The sequence below is a fragment of the Narcine bancroftii genome, chromosome 1 (assembly GCF_036971445.1).
Source record: "Narcine bancroftii isolate sNarBan1 chromosome 1, sNarBan1.hap1, whole genome shotgun sequence".
Classification (NCBI taxonomy): Eukaryota; Metazoa; Chordata; class Chondrichthyes; order Torpediniformes; family Narcinidae; genus Narcine; species Narcine bancroftii.
Window position 1 is genome coordinate 489,357,338 of NC_091469.1, and position 13,488 is coordinate 489,370,825.

The 13,488-nt window shown below is 39.4% G+C and overlaps 1 protein-coding gene across 3 annotated transcripts in view; it reads right to left on the reverse strand.

Annotated features, from left to right (window-relative positions):
• Positions 1–13,488, reverse strand: part of LOC138751985 (TBC1 domain family member 20) — an 88,654-nt gene that overhangs the window by 20,785 nt on the left and 54,381 nt on the right. The window lies entirely within an intron of this gene.

Genomic DNA, 13,488 nt, shown 5'->3' on the forward strand with positions numbered 1-13,488 from the left:
GAAGACAGTACCTAACGTAGGGCCCAGGCCGAAGCATTAGTTACCGTTTATTTCCAATGGATGCTGAACGATCGGTTGAATTTCTCCAGCACACTTGCATATTGCATTTGACCCCAGTGTCTGCCAATTTTATTATTCAACTCCCGAGGCCAAAACACCACTAGAGCAGTGGTTTTCAAACTGCCCCCCTAAACTCACATCCTACTTTAAGTAATCTCTATGCTATTGGTGCTCTGTGATCAGTAAGGGATTGGTTAAGGTGGAATGTGAGTGGGAAGGGAAGGTTGAGAATCACTTCTCTAGACACAAATGTTACTGAAATATTTTGCTTGAGAAAAATTGTCATTGGCCCATTTCCTTTGGAGTTTGAAACCATGCACATAACGAGTCCATTAGGAACGATTAAAACAATGGTTTTCAAACTATTTCTTTCCACTCACATCCCACCTTAAGTCATCCTTTATTAATCACAGAGCACCTATGGCATAAAAGTTGGAATGTGAGTTTAGGGGGGCCAGTTTGAAAACCACAGTACTAGAGGCATAGAGAGCGACAGAGCCCACCTTACCGTCTCCACCCCCCCCCCCCCCCCGGCACTCCCCAGTTTCCCATACCCTGTGCTCAAGCGCATTTCCACTCCTAGCCCGACCTATTTCAGGCCAAATTCAGCTGTTGCCCTGCATCTAAACCAGCCTTGCTCAACAGGGGCCCCAAAATATTCATGTAAAAGCCTAGTTTTCTCTTCACCTCACATAACAAATATTTTTATGTAGTCGGTTGGAGAGGAGAGCATGACTGCTTCACAGGGAAAGGGGCTCATAAACTTTGAACAGAGTCCTATGGGGTGCATAGCCGTAAAAAAGGTTGAGAATAGCTGGTCTAAACCATTGTTTTCCTCTCTGGATCTGAGACGCATGTATATTGCCCATCAGTGAAAGACATCCAGAGCAGCACTGTGAACATGGAACATTGCAGTACAGGCCTTTCAGCCCACAATGCTGTATTAACCTAAGTAAATCTACTCAACAATCTAAGCCTTCCCCCCCCCCCACCCCCTCATCCCCTCTCTTTTTAAATTTAAATGAATGGCACGACAGCCCACGAGCCACTTCAGCCCACAAGTCCGTGCTGCCCAATTTACATCCAATTAACCTGCACCCCCGGTACATTTCAAATGGTGGGTGGAAACCAGAACCCCTGGGCAAAACTCACGCAGACACAGGAAAAAGGCATAAACTTCTTACAGATAGCGCGAGATTTGAACCCAGGTCCGGATTGTTGGCGCTGTAACAACGTTTCGCTAACTCCTATGCCAACCGTGCTTCTCCCAATCTTACATCCATGTGTCTAAGAGCTTTATGAATATCCCCATTGTACCAGACTCCACCACTACACCTGACAATACATTTCTGACACCCACCACTCTCACCCCTGACATCTCCCCTAAACTTTTCTCCTCTCACCTTAAACAGATATCCTCTGGTATTTGTTATTATTGCCCCAGGAAAAAGATGCTGGCTGTCCACCCTATCTAAACCCCTCAGTCAAGTCACCTCTCATCCTTCTTTGCTCCAAAGAGAATAGCCCTAGCTCTGTTAACCTTGCCTCATGAGACACGTTCTCCAATCCAAGCAACATCCTAGTATATCTCCTCGATGTCCTCTCAGACTATCTACATCCTTCCTGCAATGAGGCAACCATAACAGAATGTAATACTCCATAAGTGTGGGCCATGTAACATGGACAGACTGTGCCAAAGGGAAGGCTCTCTTGCCTGAAGGACACCGTAGAACAGATTAAGTGCTCATGGCATTCAACTGGATCATTAACCTCGTATCATTAGGCAGGGCAATGTTGCACCTTCCTCTCTTCACCCTCGAGGGGAAAGAGCAACATTTTTTAAAGTCACGTGACACAGGAGCGGTGTGGGTGGGACATTTTGGTTGTTGTGGGAAAGTTGAGTTGAAGGGCCTTCCATTTCCACACTGACCAACGGGCACCATCCATGATACAAAAACATAATGGTGCCCTGAAAAGAGGGGACTATTTATAAAATGTACTGCAAATTCCATATAGTCCGACCAAAATGCACACAAATAACCTTGAATAATATCTGGAAAGTGCACTTTTAATTACATGTGAAATATTTGATTACCAATTTAAAACTGGAGCACACGGGCAAATAAAGGAAAAAAAGTGTCTTTGTCCCAAACATCATGGAGGGCACTGTGTGTAATTGTCTTATATTACAAATAGCACCAATCGCTGTGACCATTCACAGCCAATCAAACAACTGCCCTCTACCATCAGCCTCTGTGCCCTTGCAAAGCACAGTTTACATCCATCTTTCCACTTGGCTTTGGAATCTATTGGAGCAGTCTCCCATATGGGGCCTTGTCAGAATCCTGACTGAAATCTTCATATACTACAATACACATTGTTACCAATTTAAAGGAATGAATCAGAATGGTCAGGCATGATCTGTCCTTGACAAAGCTCTCTCTGCCTTGCCAAGCAATCATTAATCCTGTCCCTCAGTTTCCCACAACTTCCCTACATTATTGCTAAGCTCACAGGTCTATAGTTAGCAGGCTTGTCCTTCTTGAAAAGGGAGACCACATTTCTATTCTCCAATGATCTGTCATGCTTAGGCAGTGGTGCGTGGTTTGTGTTGGCATATCACAGGAAGGTTGCACTGGAGGGTGCGCAGAAGAGACTCACCCGGATGTTGACCAGATTGGAGGACTTTAGTTATAGGATTGGACTGGTTTTTCCGACCGCAAAGGAGGCTGAGGGGTGGCCTAGATGATTATGGGAGACATAGATAGGGTTGTAAAAAGGTTAAATCCTTGTGTTTTTGATTCTTAGTTATTTTTGTGCCTGTCTCTTTAAGAAGGATTATTGTTTGTAGTGTTACCGTAGTGACTATGTCGTAATATCCACGCAGACTAAGAGCTTGCATCTCATTCTTCGACCAACTACGAAGGGGACGTGAGCACGTAGTAATTTTCGTTAGATCTATAAATATAGTAAATGCTTTGTTTATTCATCGTTGTGTTATGAAAATCTTAATGCAATTATGCAAAATATTTATCTGATTTATCAAATGAGATTAAAGCTACAAAAAGATGCATCTAGAAAGTTTGATTTATGGGATTAAAAAGATAGTAATTCGGAATATTGTAGCCCACGTTTCCTTGAAGATGACACATTTTGAAATTAGGATATATTAGAACCTGGAAAATGTCGTCAATATTTGGATTCAAAGAAAATTTTTAATTGTGAGCTTTGTTTGGAAGAAAGATTCATAAAATTTGTCTGAAATAACTCAACTTGTTAAAAGCAAAGAGAGATCCTCGCTGTAACAGTAGAATATTCCAATTCTGTGAGAATCTGTCTATGTTGTCTGTGAATTGCATAGTTTAAACCCAGCCAAGGTCTGCAAGACACCTGTGACTTTGAAAAGATAAGATACAGCTCTGGTTTGCAGAATCTAGCAGGATGCCCAGAATGTATTATAAACAACTGATAAGCCAGCTTGTGTGAAGTACCACAGATTCAACCAAGCAGCAATCCTCTTAAAGAGACCAAGTAAGATACAAATTTGTTTACAGTTCCCAAACACCAAGATAAGCCAGGATAAGAAGTAGAGTCATTTGGATTAAAGACCTCGAGCAAACACCTCCTCTCAAAGAACTGTTTGGTTGTGAGTTGAGCCAGCGAGGCAGACCAACAATGCTTGGCAGGAGATTGGAGCCAGGCACCAAAGAGGAAGCGGCTTCAACTACCAAGCAAGAAGAAGACACCGATAAGGCACTGCAGGCTTCATTAGCTGACTTAAAGGTTAGTGGAACTGGAACAGATGAATGCATGTTGCAAAGCCCCATTGGTGCTGTATCAAACAAAATGCAGAAGACAGAGGCTCAGTCAGCGGTATCTGAAAGTTCAGTTGTGAATCTTGATGATAGCATTTCCAAGGTTATGCGCGTAGGAAGGTCTTCAAAGATATCTAGAGCAAGTACAACTTTGTGTCCTTCAAGCATATCAGTTATGCATGCTAAGGAACAAGCAGCTTGGCTACTGGTTGGAAAAAGATATGCATTTGAGGATAAAGAAGCTGAAATCAGGAATCAGCCACTGAAGTTACAAATGGCTAATGAAAAACAAAATAGATTATTGAATATAAAAGACTAGAGCTTGAGGAACAACGTGCTTATGAATAGGGCCAAGATAAAAGCATCAGCTCAGCCTTCTGCGAGATTTGTCTCTCAAAGTGAAATACCCAAAGGGCTAGCACCTAACGTTCCCGCAAAGCAATGGGTGCAGTAGCCACAAGAAATGAGTATATTCTAGCAAGAAGCCATGGGGAGCGCTGCTACTGCTCAAATGACAATGGAAAAAGCAAGTGACATTCAATCTCTTCCGAGCGCATGATATATGAATTTTTCCACAAGGAGAGTATTTCAGAAAGGTTGATCATACTCAACCATTGCTGAAGAACCAGTGACAAGTCAAGGATCCCCATCAATGCCATCAGTTACAACTCAAGGCCCTACACCTATGGCACCAGTTCAAGTTCCTTATGCTCCATTCACCACAAGACAACCAGTCGCAACCCATAGTGGACACGACAATATATTATCTCTCATAGCAAAACAAAATGAAATTTCTGCTATGTTAGTGAAGCAACAAGGTTCATATGGTTTACCCAAGAAGGAAAATCCAGTTTTTAATGGAGATCCATTACAATATCTGACGTTCCTGAAATCCTTTGAACATCACATTGTAAGTAATACTAAAAATGCAAAAGGTCATCTGTATACATGGAACAGTGTACTGAAGGACAGGTGAAGGAGTTACTCAAAAATTGCCAATATATGAATCCAGAACAAGGTTTAAAAAGGGCAAAAGAATTATTGGATCCTCATTATGGCAATGAGCATAAAATTGCAAGGGCCCACGTAAACAAGATTCTTTCTTGATCAGCAATAAAATCAAAGGACACAAAGGCTTTACAAGCATATGTACTCTTTCTGAGAGGATGTTGTAATGCATTGGGAAGTAGTGTACATTTGCAAGAGCTGAATTTGCTTGCTTATTTGTCGATTATTGTAAATAAATTACCTTATAAGCTGAGGGAGTCATGGAGAACCAAAGTTGCAGAGCTTAAGGTGCTTTCTGGAAGGGATGCCACTTTTGAGGATGTTGTATAATTCTTGGAATGGCATGTGCATGTTTACATCATACCAGCATTTGAAAATATTAAGGATACTTCAATAGTTCTTAAAGATGTAAAGAAGTCTAAATCATCATCTCAACAGAATCCAAAGGGAAGGACCTTTGTTACTGCTGTGTCAGATACAAGCACTAGAAAGAACAAGGAAACAAAGGAAAAATATCAGACTGTTCAGGAAAGCTGTTTGTGTTGCAAAATTAAGTATGCTTTAGAAAAATGTTCACGATTGGAGAAAAAGACGTATGATGAGAAATTAACCTTTTTAAAGAAGAATGGAATATGTTTCAGTTGCTTGCATAAAGGACACATCAGAAAAACTTGTAATAAGTGACTTAATTGTGATGTATGCAGTTTAAAGCATCCCAAGTTACTGCATACTCAATGAAGTAAAGTTGAGAAGGAAGTCAAACAAACTGAATCCAAGACTAAAGGCACAGTCAAAGAGAATGCTTCAGCTTTGGTTCAGACAAATGGTCTTACTGGGGCCGGTGACAAAGCTCTCTAAATAGTTCCTGTACAGGTTAAAGCTAAAAGGAGAGCTTCATACTGATCCAGGAAGTACCACATCATTTTGTACTGCTGAATTAAACTTAATTTTCATGGTAAAAGATCACAAATCTTGTTGAAGACAATGAATGATGAAAGGAACATTCAAACTAATATAGTTTCAGGTTTACAGATTGCTGGATTGAATAGCAATGTATTTTGCGATCTTCCAAGTGTATATACTCAGAAGACTATGCCTTTGAATATTGAGAATATTCCACATCAGGATGATATCAAACAGTGGGATCATCTAAAAGACATTTGCTTACCTAAGATTGATGCTAAAATCAAGATGTTAAATGGATTAGATGTGCCAAAGACTCTTGAACCTCTCGAAGTATTAAGGAGTCAAAATGTCGGACGTCATGCTGTGAGAACGTTGCTTGGATGGACGATTAACAGACCATTAGGAGGAAAAATGAATAATGATCAGGAGTCGTCGAATGTAAATGTCAACAGAATTTCATTTGAGAAACTTAATGATCTGTGGGAACAACAGTTTAAAATTGATTTTCCTGAATATCGCAAAGATATTCAAGAACCTGCAAAGGAGGACAAACAGTTTCTGGATTTAGTTTCAAATTCTGTTACACATGTTGATGGTCATTACTGTATAGCATTACCTTCGAAGAAAAGAGAAATTTGTCTGCCAGATAATAAAAGAATCACAGAACAGTATATTCCAAATTTGATGAGTAAATTCAAAAGAAATTCTTCCTTTCATTTGGAACATACCAATGTCATGTCGGATAAATGGTAGAAAAGGTATCAGAAGATATATTGGAACGTAAAGATAGTAGAAGATGGTATTTACCTCATCATGCTCCACAAAAGGAGCATCATTTCAAGGAGTTTCATTGAATTCTCAAATTTTACAAGGTCCAGACTTAACCAGTACTTTAATAAGTGTTCTGATAAGATTTTGTAAAGAGCTCATTGTAATTGCTGCAGATATTGAAGTGTTGTTTAATCAAGTGAAAGTACCATCAGAAGATTGTGATTATTTTACGATTGTTATGGTGGCCTAATGGTGATTTCAGTAAAGATATGATTGAATACAGAGTGACAGTTCATTTATTTGGAGCAACTTCATTACCGAGTTGTGCAAATGTCCTGAAGATGATGAAGAGCAAATTTAGTTCTCAGACTATACGCATCTTCAGAAATAATTTCTGATATGATTGTCCTACTTCATTGGTTTTAGAAAAAGAAGCAATAGATTTTTATCATGAGTTAAAAGAGATCTGTAATAAAGGTGGTTTCTTCCTTACAAAATGGCTTAGCAACAGTCGAGTTGTTTTTGCTGTTATTCCTGAGACAGAAAAAGCTAAGGAGAGAAAACATCTTGACTTGAATTGTGTCGTTCTACCTGTCGAAAGAATTCTTGGAGTGAAATATTGTGTTCAATCTGAGGTTTTCAAATTCAAAGTTGTTTTGAAAGAAATACCTTTCTTTCGACCATATGATCCTTTTGGAATATTGGCACCAAGAAAATTCTGCAAGAATTGTGCAGAAGAAAACTTGGATGGGATGAAAGGCCAAAAAAAGGCATGAAGAGGCTTTGGCTGTCAGAGTAAAAATAAATCCAAAGGGTTTCTATAAGTACATTAAAAGTAAAAGATTAGTGAGAGATAAAATTGGACCCCTTGTAGATAGCGAGGGTAGGCTGAGTGAGAAGTCTGAGGAAATGGGGGAAATTTTGAATGATTTCTTTGCCTCGGTATTCACAAGGGAAAAAAATGTTGAACCAGTTGAAGTAAATAAAAATAGTGGGGAGGTCATGAAGCAGATAAGGATAACCGAGGAGGTAGTTAGTAATGGCTGTGTTAAAAAGATAAAGGTGGATAAATCTCCCGGACTGGACAAAATATTCCCTAGGACACTCAGGGAGGCTAATGGACAGTTAGTGGGGCCATTAACAGAGATATTTAGGATGTCACTGGCTACGGGAGTGGTACCAAAGGATTGGAGGGTAGCGCATGTGGTTCCTCTGTTTAAGAAAGGGTCCAAATGCAAACCTGGGAATTATAGGCCTGTAAGTCTGATGTCTGTGGTGGGCAAGTTGATGGGAAGTGTTCTGAGGGATGCTATTTACAAATTTGTGGAGGTACAGGGATAGATAGGGAGTAATCAGCATGGTTTTGTCAGGGGTAGATCATGCTTGACAAACCTGATTGAGTTCTTTGAAGGGGTTACAAAAAAGGCTGATGAAGGGAAAGCTGTGGATGTTGTTTATTTGGACTTTAGTAAAGCTTTTGACAAAGTTCCCCACAGAAGGTTAGGAAAAAAGGTGGAGGCATTAGGTATAAATAAGGAGGTAGTGAAATGGATTCAGCAGTGGTTGGATGGGAGGTGTCAGAGAGTAGAGGTAGAAAATTGTTTGTCCAATTGGAGGCCGGTGACTAGTGGAGTTCCTCAGGGTTCGGTCCTGGGTCCACTATTATTTGTTATATATATTAACGATCTGGATGTAGGGGTGGAGAATTGGATAAGCAAGTTTGCGGATGACACAAAGATTGGTGGTGTTGTGGACAGTGAGGTAGATTACCGTAGATTAAAAGGTGATTTATGAAGGCTGGAGGTGTGGGCTGAGAAATGGCTGATGGAATTTAATACAGATAAATGTGAGGTGCTACATTTTGGAAAGGCAAATTTAAATAGGTCATATACATTAAATGGTAGACAATTGAGGTGTGCAGAGCAACAAAGGGATTTAGGAGTTATGGTAAATAGTACCCTCAAGGCTGATACTCAGGTAGATGGTGTGGTGAAGAAGGCATTTGGAATGTTGGCCTTCATAAATCGGAGTATTGAATTCAAGAGTAGGGAGGTTATGATGAAATTGTACAAGGCATTGGTGAGGCCAAATTTGGAGTACTGTGTACAGTTTTGGTCACCAAATTATAGGAAAGATATAAACAAAATAGAGAGAGTGCAGAGAAGGTTCACGAGAATGTTGACAGGATTTCAGGGTCTGAGTTCCAGGGAAAGGTTGTGCAGACTGGGGCTTTTTTCTCTGGAGCGTAGAAGATTGAGAGGGGACTTGATAGAGGTGTTTAAGATTTTAAAAGGGACAGACAGAGTAAATGTGGATAGGCTTTTTCAATTAAGAAAGGGGGAGATTCAAACTAGAGGACATGGTTTAAGATTGAAGGGGGAAAATTACAACGGGAACATGAGGGGAAATTTCTTTACGCAGAGGGTGGTGGGGATGTGGAATGAGCTTCTGGCAGACGTGGTCGAGGCAGGATCATTGGTTACATTTAAGGAAAGACTGGATCGTTACATGGATAGGAGGGGACTAGAGGGGTATGGACCGGGTGCTGGTCAGTGGGACTAGGAGGGTGGGGATTTGCTATGGGATGGTCTAGTAGGACTAGTAGGGCCGAAGTGGTTATATGGTTATATGGAAACTATACGAGATTCCATCACATTAGATGAATTGGATTGAGAGTCTTAAAATGTTGGAAAATTTTGGTCAACAGATGTTTTAAACCTACAGACTTTGGAATTGTCACATTTGCTCAGTTACACCACTTAGCTGACTCAAGCGAAGGTCGTTATGGTCTTGTCAGTTATTTAGTACTGCAAAATAACCAAAAGCAAGTACATTGTGGATTTGTAATGGGAAAAGCCAGAGTGGCTCCATTACAACCAGTCACCATCCCTCGAATGGAATTGACTGCTGCTACTACGGCGACCAAAATGGACACTATGTTAAGAATTACAGATAGAATTAGCATTTTGGATTGATAGTACATCAGTGCTTAAATAAATTAATAACAAACCCATGAGGTTTCGAACCTTTATGACTAACAGAATTAATGAGATTGAAAAGGTTTTGCATGTTAATCAATGGAGATATGTTAAAACAGTGGATAATCCAGCTGATATGGCTTCACGAGAATCAAAAGTTCAATCATTTCTGAAAAGAGCCAATACGTGGGAGTCTGGTCCTCAATTTTTATCACGACCTCAAGAAGATTGGCCTCAAAATCCAGAAGAGTTAAAAGAAATTTCAATGGAGGATCCTGAAATCCAAAACACGAATGCAAATACTATTCAAATATCTCATGAAAATGATCCGATCACTCAATTAATTTGCTATCATTCTTCAAAGTTTTGTTTGAAAAAGGCTGTAGCATGGATTCTTAGGTTAGAAACTATGGCTTTAAATCATATCAAGAAAGAGAATCTGGTCTCGAAAGAGCTGTCACCTAACAGTTGATGAGTTGGTGAATGCTGAATTGGAGATAATTCGTTTTTATCAGAAAAAAGGCTTTTGATAACAAAATATCAGGATTGAAAAGGAATCTGAATGTTACAAAAGCAAGTCAATGTTTACAAGCTAAATCCTATTCTTGTAAATGATGTATTGAGAGTAGGAGGAGGATTGGAAAAAGCAATAATGCCAAAAGAAGTGAAATATTAGCTGAGGAATTTCATATTTCTGAATTTATTCTTCCACATATACATGAGGAAACAGGTCATGGTGGTTTTAATCACGTGTTACCAAAATTACACCAGAAATATTGGATACTTGGTGCTTCATCATCGATCAAAAGAATTATATCAAAATGTGTTAATTGTCAACGTGCAAATGCTAACCCTGGACATCAACAAACGGCAGATTTACCACAAGACAGAGTTTCACCTGATGAACCACCATTTACATAGGTGGGAGTTGATTATTTTGGTCCTTTGCATGTAAAACGAGGAAGAAGTGTTGAAAGACAATACGGAGCTATTTTCACTTGTTTGACTACGAGAGCAATTCATATTGAAGTGGCGTCAGCTTGATACAGATTCTTTTATCAATGTTTTTCAACGTTTTATCGCCAGACGTGGTCAAGTAAAAGAATTACATTCTAATAATGGATCCAACTTTACAGGAGATCAACTAGAGTCACGAAAAGCAATTCAAAATTGGAATCAACATTAAATTCATGATGTATTACTTCAGAAAGAAATTAGTTGGGTATTTAACCCACCCATTGGATCACATCATGGAGGTGTGTGGGAAAGAATGATTAGATCAATCAAGAAAATTCTTAATTCCATTTTGAATGGTCAAATACTGAATGATGACAATCTTCAGATAGTATTGTGTTAGATCTAAGCTATATTAAATAGTCATCCAATAACGAAAATTTCTGACGATTCAAATGTCATGAGGTTCTTACACCGAATCATCTCTTACTTCTTATATCTAAACCTTTAATGCCTCTGGGTCAATTTCAGAAAGAAGATATTTATGCAAGATGCAGATGGAGACCAGTGTAGTTTATTGCGGATTTATTTTGGAAAATATGGATTAAAGAATATCTTTCATATTACAAGAGACAAAAATGGTCTAAAGCTAAATGCAATGTTGTATGCGGAGACATTGTAATTATCGTGGATGATCTTGCACCAAGAAATTCTTGGTTGCTGGGGATAATCGTGGAAACAGTTTCAGACAAGAAAGATTTCATTCAGCAAGTGCGGATTAAAACCAAGACTGGTTACTTAAATCGACCTATTACTAAAATCCATCTTTTACAAGAAGCAGAAAGTTTTGATTTCTGATCTTATACTTACTTCTGTATCTGTAATAGTAATTATAATTAGGAGCCGGAATGTAAAGGTTAAAACCTTGTGTTTTTCATTCTTAGTTATTTTTGTGCCTGTCTTTTCAAAAAGGATTATTGTTTGTAGTGTTACCGTAGTGTCTCTGACATAATATGTTGTAATATCCACATAGACTAAGAGATTGCATCTCATTCTTCGACCAACTACGAAGGGGACGTGAGCACGAGATCATTTTCTTTGAATTTCTCATTTCTTCTTGTATATCTCTTTGAGGGACAGCGAGCGGCCCAGCGAGTGAGTGGCCCAGTGAAGGAGTGGGACTTCCAGGCTTTGGCTCATCAGGCTTCGGCGAAAGCAGGCGGAGAGAACTGTGTGCAGTTCTGGTCACCTAATTATAGGAAGGATATAAACAGAGTGGAGAGAGTGCAGAGAAGGTTTACCAGATGTTACCTGGGTTTAAGCATCTAGAGTATAGGGAGAGATTGGACAGATTAGGTCTTTATTCTTTGGAGCATAGAAGGTTGAGAGGGGATTTGATAGAAGTATTTAAGATTATGAAAGGGATAGACAGAGTGGATGTGGATAGACTATTTCCGTTAAGAGGAGGAAAGATTAAAAGAAGAGGACATGAGTTAAGAATTAAGGGGCAGAGGTTTAGAGGTAACATGAGGGGGAACTTCTTTACTCAGAGAGTGGTAGCCGTGTGGAATGAGCTTCCGGGAGAAATAGTGGCGGCGGAGTCAATTGTATTATTTAAGAAAAGGTTGGACAGGTATATGGATGAGAAGAAGATGGAGGGTTATGGGCATTGTGCAGGGAGGTGGGACTAGAGAGGGGTGTTTGGTTCGGTGCGGACTAGAAGGGCCTAATGGCCTGTTTCCGTGCTGTAAATTGTTATGTTATATGTTATGTTAAATATCATTATATCTATAAATACAGTGTATGCTTTATTTATTCTTTGCTATGAAAATTTTAATGCAAAGTTAAGCAAAATGTTTATCTGTTTTATCAATGAATTAAAGCTACAAAAACTGCATCTATAAAGTTTGGTTTATTGGATGGATTAAAAATATAGTAATTTGGAATATTGTAGCACACGTTTACTTGAAGATGACACATTTTGAAATTAGGAAATATTAAAATCCAGAAAGTGTTGTCTATAGGGGTAGATGGTTGGCGTAATAATTAGTCAATGCCTTTATAGCAGCAGCAATTGGGACTGGGGTTCAAATCCCACGTTGTCTGTAAGGAGTTTCTACGTTCTCCCTGTGTTGGTGTGGGTTTTCCCCTGAAGGCTCCAGTTTCCTCCCACTGTTCAAAATGTACCAGGGTTGTAGGTTAATTGGGTATAAACTAGGCAGCATGGATTCGTGGGCTGAAATGGCCTGTTAATTTAAAATTTAGATTGCCAAAATCTTTATCACACAGTAAAAACAGAAAGCTGGAGAAACTCAGCTGGTCAAACAGGGTCCCTTATGTAGCAAAGGTAAAGATTCATAACCGATGTTTCGGGCTTGAGCTTTATCTTTGATAAAAGGCTCAAGCCTGAAATGTCAGTTAAATATTTTCACCTTCGCTATATAAAGGACGCTGTTTGACCTGCTGAGTTTCTCCAGCTTTCTGTTTTTACTTCAACCACAGTGTCTACAGATTTTCATGTTTTACATCTTTTATCGCAGAGTAAGGTTATCAAAAAACATGAGGGTATAGGTTTAAGGGGTAGGGGGCAATGTTTTTTAAAGCGGAATTTCAGGGGGAAGGAACTCACTGCCAGAGGAGGACTTGGAGTCAGATACAATCAGTCTTTATAAATATTGTTGAATAGGCAAGTTCTAGAATGATGTAGTGCAAGCAAATGAGATCAGTGTAGATGGGGAAAGTCATTGGGTTTATTTAAGGCAGAGATTGGCGTTTAAGGCAACTCTGTTGCAGCGCCAACGATCGGGACTGGGGTTCAAATCCTGTGCTGTCTGTAGAGTTGGTGTATGCATGGGCTTTCCCCGGGCGCTCCAGTTTCCTCCCATACTGTGGGTTGTAAGTTAATTGAGTGCCATTGGGCAACACAGACTTGTGGGCTAAAAGGACAAATTACTGTGCAATATGTCTAAATTCAAATTTAAAATTCTCTGTGAATC